This window comes from Stegostoma tigrinum, unplaced genomic scaffold, assembly GCF_030684315.1.
Source record: "Stegostoma tigrinum isolate sSteTig4 unplaced genomic scaffold, sSteTig4.hap1 scaffold_70, whole genome shotgun sequence".
Classification (NCBI taxonomy): domain Eukaryota; kingdom Metazoa; phylum Chordata; class Chondrichthyes; order Orectolobiformes; family Stegostomatidae; genus Stegostoma; species Stegostoma tigrinum.
In genome coordinates this window covers 1,250,354-1,263,157 of record NW_026728643.1, presented here as the reverse complement: position 1 = coordinate 1,263,157, position 12,804 = coordinate 1,250,354, and the positions used below count along the sequence as shown (strand labels likewise).

General features: G+C 42.1%; 1 long non-coding RNA gene across 5 annotated transcripts; it reads right to left on the bottom strand.

Annotated features, from left to right (window-relative positions):
• Positions 1-319: 319 nt before the first annotated feature.
• Positions 320-12,329, bottom strand: LOC132209199 (uncharacterized). 5 transcript variants are annotated; one of them, XR_009445305.1, is made up of 3 exons: positions 12,276-12,329; positions 11,185-11,326; positions 320-7,276 (listed from the first exon to the last, which is right to left on the bottom strand). It is a non-coding gene; the product is annotated as an uncharacterized LOC132209199 (long non-coding RNA). The 5 variants fall into 5 exon arrangements; XR_009445306.1 differs by lacking the exon at positions 12,276-12,329 and adding an exon at positions 12,097-12,122; XR_009445304.1 differs by lacking the exon at positions 12,276-12,329 and adding an exon at positions 11,752-12,035.
• Positions 12,330-12,804: the final 475 nt, after the last annotated feature.

Below are 12,804 nucleotides of genomic sequence, written 5' to 3'. Positions count from 1 at the left end.
GCTCACAAGGTCTTCGTATCTGCTATTTAAATAGTGCACTGTGAACACTTCAATCATCCATTTTATATGAAACAAGCACACAGTAACTGAACCGTCTTCACGCAAAAATACAAAAATGTATTTCCTTTCTCATCTTTTAAGCCCGTTTGGTTTTTTGTACCATTTAATATGAAGTCTTACAACTGCACCAGAAACCTCTGGTTAAAAAGATTCTGAAAATGTAGTCCGTAACATGAGAATTGGCAAAAGTTGTTGACACACAGAAGAAAGAAAATGTTGTGTGAGATTCAGCAAATAAAGGAACATTTCTTAGACTGTAGCTGAAAAAAATTGGTTTATTGAAACAGACTTTTTCACCATTCGACCGAGTGACTGGAGTTATACAGGGCACTTAAAGATGAGGGCAACAACATCACGAAATTAATTTTGAATGTTAAATCCTGGAGCAAGTACTGAAAATGGATTGCAATGTGAATGAGAAGAATACATTGGAACCTTGGGATTTTCTAAAGCAGTTACCTTTTACTTCCTTGGACTGCAGCGGCGTCAGTGAAAAACCCATTTGTCACCTTATAAAGCAGGATTTGAACATTGACTGTGGAAGGCCAAGTTAACTCAGTTGTTGGAACATACGCTGTTTAAGTGCAGAGTTGTGAGTATGAGCCCAACACTGGGCACCACCTGTTTATTTAGTATTTTCCCTTTGCAAATTCCCTTCCTCCAGCTATTCTTGATGACCCTTACATCCCATGAATCAGCTTAGCGAATCTCTTTTGCACCGCATTCAACGCCAGCATATCCTTTCTTAAATACGAGTAGCTAAACCAATATGCTTCACCAACATCCAATACAGTTGTTACAAGATGTCCCGATCCTCAAAACACTAACACCTCGCAGTTAAGGCCAAAATTCCATTTACTTTCTTCATAACTTCAGCATCAGTTTAGGACTTTAGACCCATCCTTGTCCTTTTCCATACAAATCCTGAATCGAATAGTTATAATAACTACCTGCAAAATGCTATCCCACTGAAACTTCAACCACTTGCTCAACTTTGTAACCTAAAGTCAAGTCCAGGGCCTTCCCCTTCCTTGTTGGGACTTCTACTTAGTGGCTGAAAAAATGCTCTCCTGGATGTATTTTAAAAATTCTGATAAATCCTTCACATTATGACGACTCCATTAATGTTGAGGAAGTTGAAAGTCTCTGCTACCATAATCCTGCTACTTCTACACTTTCTCAAAATCTGTCTCCTTATTTATTTAAAGGGGTTTTCAAAAATGTCACCTGTCCTTATTGCTATATAGATTCCCGAAGCAAAATAACAATATTTCCTCCTCCTTTACCACCTCCACTGCCTTGCATGAAGGCCCTGTATCCTGGAATACTGAGCTGCTAACCATGTCCAAGTGACAGCAATGGCTTTATGACCCCACTAATTTGTATCCTCAAATCATCTGCCTTATTCATCTGACTCCAAGCATTAAATACCATTCACCCGTGGCAAACTCGCTTATATCTTAATTGCCCAATGACAATGCCTTCCAGACTCTCTTGTTTCTTCTCTTTTTGGCCATTATTATTTTTGAACATTCTCTGGATTTCAGCCCACTGCTAAACTTTTTACATGACCCCCAACAGTACTGGAAACCCATCCCCAGCTCCCACAAGGATGCAGTTCCCATTCCAGTTTAGGTGTAACCGCTGTGTGTAATTCTACTCTTCCTGCTGAAGGACGGATGTTGTAAAACTTCAAAAGGTTCAGAAAAGAATTGTAATGGTTATTATTGTAATAGTGTACCATTAGTACACTAAGTTTCAAGCATTTTGGGATGACTCGGTTCCCAGTTGCTCATATGAAATGTACTGACTGTCATTGAGTGAAAAATAAAAACCACAGGTTCCTCGCACTTGTTGGAGGTGAGGATAGAGGAGATAGGCTCTCCATCTCCCCTTTCAAAATAAATTAGTCTGCTTTTGAGATAAAGATCCAATGCACAGTAGTTTTAATAAAATTTATATCATTTTTTCTCCCAACAAGGTAACCAGACATGTGGTGTTTTCAAACATCATGAGAAACAAGCCCAGATAACATGACTTGAATACAGATAATACGAGCAACAAAAATTCCTACAGATTCTTGGGAACTCATTGGTGTTTAACCACAGTGGCTCAGCGGTTAGCACTGCTGCCTCACAGTGCCAGGGACCTGGATTTGATTCCACCCTTGGGCAACCGAGTGTGTGGTTGTTGGCATATTCTCCCTGTGGCTGCGTGGGTTTCCTCTAGGTGCTCTGGTTTCCTCCCACGTGCTGGTTAGTGGATTCGCCAAGCTAAATTGCCCAGAGTGTTCAGTGATGCGTACATTAGGTGGGCTACGGGGAGATGTGTCTGGGTGGGATGCTCTGAGGTTTTGTGTGGAATTCTTGGGCCGAAGGGCCTGTTTCCATACTGTAGGAATACTCCGAATTCTATGAAAACCCGTCCTAATGAACTAGGGAATCCCTTTTCACACACTGCGGGTGGATTGTCTTTACCCAGTGTGAATGTGTTGATCTACAGCAATAAAACGTTATCATTTTCAAAACCTACTCTACAGTTACGTATTTGTTATTGAGATTAATGCGAAAGGACTAATAAATTAAACGCCATTTATTTCAATGCCAGAGGCCTAACAGCTAAGGCAGAGGAACTCAGGGCAAGATTGGAAACATGAAACTGGGTTATCATTGCAATTACAGAGGCAAGGCTCAGAGGTGGACAGGGCTGCCAGCTTAATGTTCTAAGATATAGTTCCTATAGAAAGGATAGAAAGTCGAAGGGGGAGGGGGAAGCAAAGCAAGAGAGGAGGGAAAAGTGGCATTTTTGAGCAAGGATAACATTACGGCGTTACTTAGGCAGGATATATCTGAGAATACATCCAGGGAAGTTATTTGGGTGGAACTGAGAAATAAGAAAGGGATGATCACCTTATTGGGATTATACTATAGCCACCCCCATTAGTCAGCAGGAATCTGACAAATAATTTTGAAAGAAGTTATCTGGAAGAATAACAGGGTGGTGATGGAAGGGATTTTAACTTTCCAAACAGACTGGGAATTCCATGGTCTAAAAGGCTTGGATGGAGCGGAGTTTGCTGAGAGTGTAGAGGAAAATGTTCTGATTCAGTATGTGATGTACCGACTACAGAAGGTGCAAAACTTGACCTGCTGTTGGCAAATAAAGCAGGACAGGTGACTAGGGTATCAGCAGGGGAGGACTTTGGGGCCAGTGACCATAATTCTATTAGTTTTAAAATAGTGATGGAAAAGAGTAGACCGGATCTGAAAGTTAAAGCTCTATATTGGAGGAAGGCCAATTTTAATGGTATTACACAAGAGCTTTCAAAAGTTGATTGGGGCAGATGTTCGCAGGTAAAACAGAAAGTTAGAAAGTGGGAAGCCTTCAAAAAAAAGAGATAACGAGAGTTCAGGGACAGTATACTCCTGTTCGGGTGAAGGACAATGCTGGTAGGTATAGGGAATTCTGGATGACTAGAGAAATCAAGGTTTTGGTCAAGAAAAACGAGGAAGGACATGTCAGGTATAGACAGCAGAGATCGAGTGAATGCTTACAAGAGTATAATGACAATAGTATACTTAAGAGGGAAATTAGTAGGGCAAAAAGGGAACATGAGGTAACTTAGGCAAATAGTATTAAGGAAAATCCAGTGGGATTCTACAAATAGATTAAGAACAAAAAGGATAACGATGGAGAGATAGGGCCCCTTAAAAAGCAGCAATGCCTCCTATGTGTGGAATTGCAAGAAATGGGGAATATAATAAAACAAGTATTATGCATCAGTATTTACTACAGAAAAGGATATGGAAGATATGGACTGTGGGGAAATAAATAGCAACATCTTGAAAATTATCGATATTACAGAGGTAGTGATGCTTAAAACGTATAAAAGTGGATAAATTCCTGGGACCTGATCAGGTGTATCCGAGAACTCGGAGGGAAGCTAGGCAAGTGATTGCTGGGCCCCTTGCTGAGATATTTGTATCATCGATAGTCACAGGTGAGGGACCAGAAGTTGGCTAATGTGGTGCCACTATTTAAGAAAGGTGGTAAGGAAAAGCCAGGGAACTATAGGCCAGTGAGCCTGATATTAGTGGTGGGAAAGTCGTTCTAGGAATCCTGAGGGATAGTACTTGAAATATTTGGAAAGGGAAGGACTGATTAGGGATAATCAACATGGCTGTGTGTGTGGGAAATCATGTCTCACTGACTTGATTTTTTTTGATGGAGGAACAAAGAGGATTGAGTAGCGCAAAGAGGTGGATGTGTTCTATATGGATGTCACTAAGGCGTTTGACAAGGTTCCTCATAGTAGACTGATTAGCAAGGTCAGATCAGATGGAATACAGAGAGAACCAGTCATTTGGAAACAGATCTGACTTGAAGGTAGAAGACGGAGTGCTGGTGGAGGGTTGCTTTGTCGACTGGAGGCCTGTGACCAGTGGTGTGTCATTTATAAAGATGATTTGGATGTGAATGTAGGAGTTATAGTTACTAAGTACCAATCCTTGCAGCATACTGCAGGTCAAAGGCCTTTCCAAATGGCCAGCTCTCCCTGGATTCCATGTGATCTAACCTTGTTAATCAGTCGACCATGAGGAATATCGAAAACATCCACCGCTCTGCCATCAATCTTGTTTCTAACTTCTTCAAAAAAACTCAATCAAGTTAGTAAGGCATAATTTCCTATGGACAAAGCCATGTCAACTATTCCCCATTCAGTCCACGCTTTCCAAATATATGTAAATCCTATCCCTCAGAATTCCCTCCAACAACTTACCCACAACTGACATCAGGCTCACTAAAAATTTATTGTTCCCTGGTTTTATGTTACCACCTTTCTTAAACAATGGCACCAGATTAGCCAACCTCCAGTGTAACAGCTCACCTATGACTGTCAATGGTGCAAATATCTGAGCAAGGGGCCCAATCGCAAGCCTAGCTTCCCGCAAAGTTCGAGAATACACCTGAAGAGGTCCTGGGGATTTATCCACCTTTATGCTCTGTATGGCATCCAGCACCACCTCCTCTACAACATGGAACTTTTCAAGATACACATTCATTTCTCTAAGTTCTTTAGCTTTTGTATCCTTTATCACAGTAAATACTGATGTAAAATACTTTTTTGTATCTCACCCATCTCGTGCATTCCCACACATAGGCGGTCTTACTGTGCTTTTAAGAAGCATAGTAGTGTCAAAATTGGCCTCATTTAAAACTTTGACTCTTCGACCAAAGTCTATCCTTTTCCATAATTATTTTAAAACTAATAGAGATATAATCATAGGCCCCAAAATATTGTTCCCCCTGCTGACCCCTCAGTCACCTGCCCTACCTTATTTCCCAAGAGAAGATCAAGTTTTGAGCAGGGACTAATGACACCAGTACAAACAGCCCAAAGATCAAAGTTCATTCCTTGATTTAAGGGCAAAATCCTTCAAATGTGGTTGTGGTGAACTTGCTGGTGTGTTAACAGTTGGGATGATTGAGTGAATCCCTTTCCACACATAGAACAAGTGAATGGTCTGTCCCCAGAGTGAACTCGCTGGTGTCTCAGCAGGTTGGTTGAGTGAGCAAATCCCTTCCCATACTCGGAACATGTGAACAGTCTGTCCCCACTGTGAACTCGTTGGTGTTTCAGCAGGTTGCTTGACTGAGTGAATCCCAGCCCACAATCAGAGCAAATGAACAGTTTCTCCCCAGTGTGACTGCGTTGGTGCATTTCCAGCTGGGATGGGTAAATAAATCCCTTCCCACAATCCCCACATTACCACAGTCTCTCCCCAGTGTGACCGTGCTGGTGTTTGGGCATTTCAGATGAATCTTCACAGAATCTTCGACACACAGACAATACGCATTTCTCCCTGGTGTGAACAGTGCTTCTTCCTTTAATGTTCAAAATCCTGAGATAATTAGGTTACGACAAACAGATTGAGTGTCAGATCTGGATGTGGTTTTGTTTGATTTCTCTGAATGCAATCACAATTTCAAACTGAAGAAAAAAAAAAGTAGAGAGAGAGAGAGAGAAACCAGAAGAACACACACAAAGATTGTCAAACTCAGAAATTAATCTGATCAATTGTGGATGCAACACTGAGGGGCACTGCTGGATTATCAGTAAAACTGAACTGGTTCATTAAATGTCCTTCAGGGAAGGGAAACAGTCAGCGTTTGTCCAAAACTACAAAAAGAGATAGAGTTTGGACAGACATGAAGGGCAGGCATTTTATTCATCTGAAAATGAATCCAATTCCTGTTTTCTCTCCATACCCTCTGATCCTTCTGAAGGACTAAGATGCAGAAAAATACCTGAAATCTGAAATAAAAACAGAAAATGATAGAGATACTCAGCAGATCTGGCAGCATCTGAAATGGTGATAGATGCAGGAACCATTGCAATCTTGAAGAAGTGTTGAGATGATCATCCACTGCACCAAAATACAGGTTACACACCGAGTGCCAGAAAACGGGCCTAGCTTCAATAGGTGCTTGATGGCCAGCACCGCTACAATGGGGACATTGTTGAACACAATGTTACCCGAGTGTCTGACCCCATTTAGTTCCGTGTTTCTCTCCTATTCTCTTTTAGGAAACAGGCAGCAGCAAGTAGTGAAGAATGCAAATGATATTTCGGCCTTCATTGTGAGAGGATTCGAGTACAGGAAGAGGGATATCTTTCTATAAGGGCCTTGGTGAGACCACACCTGGAGTCGTGTGCACCTTTGTTCTCCTTTCCAGAGGAAGGATGGCCTGGCTACTGAATGATCGTAAAGAAGGTTCACCAGACCAATTCCTGGGATCACAGGACTGATGTATGAAAAGAGATTTGATCTTGATTAATCCTTCTTTCTTTTAATCTTTCAGCCACCGACAACATCATGAACTAATTTCAAATCCCATTTGCTGATTTGAGTCTTTTACTGCTAAAGCTATACTTTGGTTCCCATTCCCCTGTCATACGAGTTTAAATCCTCACCAGTGGAACTAGCAAAAGCATCAACAAGAATATCTGTCCCAGCTCTGCCCTGGACAATTGTTCAAGCTTGTGCATGTCCCACCTTCCCCAGAAACAAACAAACAGTCTCAATGCCTCAGGAATCCAAACCTTTTAAGTTATAGCTCCAGCCATGCACTCATCTCATCTGTCCTCTTATGCTTTTACTAGCACGTGCATTGTAGCAGCTCACACTGTTACGGGATTAGATCACAAAAGGTCCTGTGGGGGGTATAAAAGAGTCCTGTTGAGAAGGAACATTAGGGAATTTACTTGGGTTTCTGTAAGCAGACAGTTCAAAACACATAAGCATTTTAACAAGAGGCAGTTTTTAAAGGCCTGGTTCAGCCACAATCACAAGTTTGTTACTTAATAAAAAGTAGAAGCAAAAGTCTGATCCTACAGCATTCTGAACTGTTTAGGTAATTGTAACCAGAAATGCAAACAACCAATTAACGTGAAAGGGTTAGCTGAATTCCTAGAGCAAATGTTTGTCAGCAATAAAAGCAGCTCACTGTATCATTATGGAAGGAAAAGCAATAAATGGTGTAAACACAACCTCGAAAAGACCAACAACATAGGAAGGGGCAAAGGAAGATTATAAAGAGAGAAGTCAGGGCTGCAGAGAGATAAAACAATTGAAATGTAGATACGGATAATTTGAATAAATTCTTACATCCAAAGATCAAGGGAAGAGTGACAAAGATAGATTACAAAATCCGAAATGAAGATATGGTTAGTGCCTTAGTTATTTGTGAAATCTGAACAAATTTTGTTTCATGGCTTGGTAAAGCTCTAAAGTGACTGAATTTCACACTCAGTGGAACTGGAATAGATGCTTTTTATTAAAACAAGAAAGTAATAATGGAAAGCGCTTAGAGTAGAAAATGAAACTTCAGTTTAAAAATCATTTACAGAATGCAAATCGTTGGGATTGTAAACTGCAGCAGCAAGTCAGAAACACTGTTTGATCTTTTAAGCTGAAGTAAGAGAGGGATTTTTCCACAATTTGTCAACTGTATTACAAATTGTAGTCACTTTATATCAGAGTTGAGTTTAAAAGACTTAATCACAATTCCTAACAATCCACACTACAGTTAGTAGAGAATTTGGAAAAGTTCTTAGTGATAAGATACCATTTTGGTTTTTGGCAAAAAAATGTGGTGCAGCTGGCAAATGTCTGAGGAGGAATATAACTGTCAAAAGCATTGTAAGGTCCCAAAGACAGACGAAGTAGTTTTCGAGCTAACCTCAGGAGATTATAGAAGGGTTTAGGACTGAACATAGTGTTGTCCACGATTGTTTGAACATACGACATAGAACATTACAGCACAGTACAGGCCCTTCGGCCCTTGATGTTGTGCCGACCTGTCATACCGATCTCAAGCCCGTCTAACCTACACTATTCCATGTACGTCCATATGCTTGTCCAATGACACCCTAAATGTACCTAAAGTTGGCAAATCTACTACCGTTGCAGGCAAAGCGTTCCATTCCCTTACTACTCTCTGAGTAAAGAAACTACCTCTGGCATCTGTCCTATATCTTTCACCCCTCAATTTAAAGCTATGCCCCCTCGTACTCGCCGTCACCATCCTAGGAAAATGGTTTGCTTACTGGATTGGGTATATTGATTTGGGGTGTGTGGCTAACAATGACAACAATATTGCATGTAAATAACACCTAGCGAATGGAATAAAAATATCACAATCAGCCAGGGAAAGTTTGAGTGTCACTGTCCACTCTTCCAATCTGAGCTGTATTTAAGAGGGGAATTAGGCCTCATGTGAAAGCCAGGTTTGGAGTGGACTCTGGCCTCTCCCACACATGCGGTAACAGAGCTCTGAATAAAGGTCACTTGTACAACTGAACACAACACAAACTTCTCCCGACAACAATGTGGCACTGGGTGTAAGCTTGACAATGCTACATTTGAGATCTCGTATTTTAGTGTATCTCTTAACTTCCTATCTTCAGCTTTCAGGTCCTCCTCCCTTGGTTTTCCTATGTCACTGGTACAATCGGATGTTCACCCTCCCACTCCAGAATGTCCTGAAGCTGCTCCGTGTCATCGCTAATCCTGGCACCAGGGAGGCAACATACCATCCTGGATTCATGTCTCTCTCTATCCCTTACTATTGAATCCCCTGTCTCTACAGTCATATTTATCGTTTCCCTCCCCTTCTATGCAGCGGAGTTACTCCGAGTGCCATGAACCCGACTGATGCTGCTTCCCGAGTGGCCACCCCAACATCCCCCACCTCTCTCCCCCACCCCCGACCCCCCAACTGAACAGTACCCAAAACAGTATATCTATTTGAGGGAGATGACTCCAGCACTTCCTTTCTGAGCCTTTTACTTGTCTGATAGTCACCCATTCCCTTGCTGTCTGTGTAATCTTCACCTGCTGCGTGACCAGTCTGTTGAGAATGCGACCACAACCTTCTCAGTTACCATGGATGCTCCATACTGACTGCACCCACAGCTCAAGCTCTGAAAAGCAGTTAACCAGTAGCTGCAGATGGACACACTTCCTGCACAAATAGCCAATAGGGACACTGGTAATGTCCCAGAGTTTAATGCGGAAAACTGTGAGGTGATTCACATTGGAAGGAGTAACAGGAATACAGAGTACTGGGCTAATGGTAAGATTCTTGATAGTGTGGATGAGCAAAGAGATCTCGGTGTCCATGTACATAGATCCCTGAAAGTTTCCACAAGTTGATAGGGTTGTTAAGAAGGTGTACAATGTGTTCGTTTTTACTGATAGAGGGATTGCGTTTCAGAACCATGAGGTCATATTGCAGCGGTACGAAACTCTGGTGCGGCCGCACTCGGAGTTCTGGTCACCGCATTGCACGAAGGATGTGCAAGCATTGGAAAGGGTGCACAGGAGATTTACCAGAATGTTGCCTGGTATCGAGGGAAGGTCTTATGAGGAAAGGTTGAGGGACTTTAGGCTGTTTTCGTCAGAGAGAAGAAGGTTCAGAGGTGACCTAATAGAGACATACAAGATGATATGAGGATTAGATAGGGTGGACACTGAGGTCCTTTTTCCTCAGATGGAGCTGGCTAGCACGAGGGGATATAGCTTTAGATTGACGGGTCATAGATATCGGACAGATGTCAGAGGTAGGTTCTTTACTCAGGGTAATAAGGGCGTGCAATGCCCTGCCTGCAACAGTAGTAGACTCGCCAAGTTTAAGGGCATTTAAGTGGTCTTTGGATAAACATATGGATGATAATGGAATAGTGTGGGTTAAATGGGCTTCAGTGTGGTTTCACAGGTCGACACAACATCAAGAGCCTATGTTCTATTGTGCAAGAGGAGCACATCACAGGTGTGATGTCTTCTGTTTTGACTTCTCTCCAGATTAAGCCAGTTTCTGCCTTAAAAAGAATTTAATTAAGCTAGGTCCTCCCCCTTCATTTCAAACATTACTATTATAAACCTAAAGCCCCTAACTTTATTTAAGCTAATATATACTTTAAAAACTGTAAGAAAATTCTTTACAGTATCAAATATCAATTGGCTGTTTCCATTAGGACTGAGAGACTTTCTGAACTGCCCAAACTGAGACTGAGCATCACACTCAATCTTTCAGTTTCACTTTCTGTTTCACCCAACTCCAAAGCACTCTCATTTAGCCAAGCAGCACTCACAGTGCAGCCTTTTCATTTTCATTGTATGCTCACACCCACTCTGATCTCAGCCTCCCATACTGTTTCAATGCAGCTCAATGGAAGCTCAGGGAACAGCATCTTCACGTTAAATGCAGTAATTTATAAACCTCAGGAATCAACACAGACTTCAGCAGTTTCAGGATCAATGGAGTTGTCAGGAAATGGAAGATTCCACCTGGAGGGGTGCTGGAATTTGTGCCCATCAGGAATTTTAAAAGGAAGTTTGCAGGTATTCAAGAATGAAAAATGTATAGACTAAAATCATGAAGTGGGCGATTGGGACTAAATATGACAGTTCTTTCAAAGAGACGAGGTGTTGTTTGGACAAATCTACCCCTCTCAGGCCAATATCTCCTTTCTCAGCTGCAGGGTATAGAACTGAACACTTATCCCAGAGGTGATCAAACCAAAAATTTGAATATCCTGCTTTCAAGTTACAAACTTACCAGGAGTATTCTCCCATGCATAGAATGGTTAAACCTCTTTCCTTTCACTGTTAAGTGTCAATGATACTCAGATCCTGATCACTCCGCTTAATGGAGAACTTGCATTGGGATCCTGGTTTGCAAATTATTCTCAATAAATATCCTGTAAAGCAAATCCACAAGAGACAAATAACGGTCAGGCCTGGACAGAAATCCAGAAAACACAAGATTGTCTGGAAAAGGCAAACATTTCTCTTGGTTTCTGTTAGTTATGTATAAATCCTCCTCTTAAAAGCACCCTGCTCCCCCACACAGAAAGATGCAGAGGTAAAATACACCCATTATTACAGACTGAGGAAGTCAGACATTAATAAATTTGACCAGGGAGCACAAGGGGACTCAGAGCACTTTCAGTGATTTGATCCCAATCATATGAATACTGGGCAAACGGATATGCTTTAATAGATCATAATATTTAAAGCAGGACTTCCTACAGTGAGAGTGCAACAGGTAACATGAAGTTCTAAGCAAGGATTAGCGGATCCGAAACGTTATTTTTTTTCCTTTCACAGATGCTACCAAACCTACTGAGCTTTTCCAGCAACTTTGTTTTTGAACATGCAGTTCTGAACACGTTTTCGGCATTTCTCCTCCATTAAATATCTAACGGATAACTTGCAGCAATTTATACTGCCTGAAGCCAGTACTCCGCCAGCGTCAAAGGTCCTTCCCAGGAAATACACGCCGTGTCTCACAGTCTGGGAAAGAAGTCCAGAAAAACAAAAACAAAAACAAACATTTCTCTTGTCTTAATCTCCCCTCCCAAGCAAGAAAGGCTGCGCTTGCGTTCCACTGCAGGTTGCCACCTATAAATATGGTGATCCGGCATGAGTCCCGAAGATCACTGCCCCTAATAAAGATGGTGGCAATTACCTCTGCCTATCGCAGCCTCAGGTCCGGAGCAGTTTTTCCGTTTGCTGCAAAACACGGGACCGGCATGTTAAAATTTGTTTTCTGACATGCATCAACGGCTAATAAAGCCTCTCAGTCAATACCGAAAGTATTTCCCTCCCGTTTTTTTGCAGCTTTCCTTTTTATCCCGTGTACTGTACCTTCCGAAAGCAGCTAACCCTCATTCGCAGAGATATTGCGCCCGCGGACAGAGGCGATCACATGATTTTCACACAGACAAACATCTCACTCGCTCTGATTGGCTGGAGGGTAGGCCGCTTCCATTGGCCCCGCCCCGTGCTCCGATTGAACCAAAGCTGACATCGCTCACAGGGAGATAGCAATAGCTGCAGGTGTTGGAGTCACAGATGACACAGTGTGGAGCTGGAGGAACACAGCGAGCCAGGCACCATCAGAGGAGCAGGAAAGTTGATGGTTCAGGACCCTTCTTCAGAAATGGGGGAGGGGACGGGAACTGAAACATAAACAGAGTGGGGGCTGGGGAAGGTAGGTGGGAAGGTGATAGGTGAGTGCAGGTAGTCAGTGGTGAAGATTTTTCCTGCTGTTCATTAGCTCTGTGAGTGATGGTGAGGGTTCATCCCGAGATGGGGAAAAAAAGGGCCATTCCTGATTCTCCTAATGTACGGCAAAACAGCTTGTATTTTATGGAAACTTTTACTCTGTCATTTT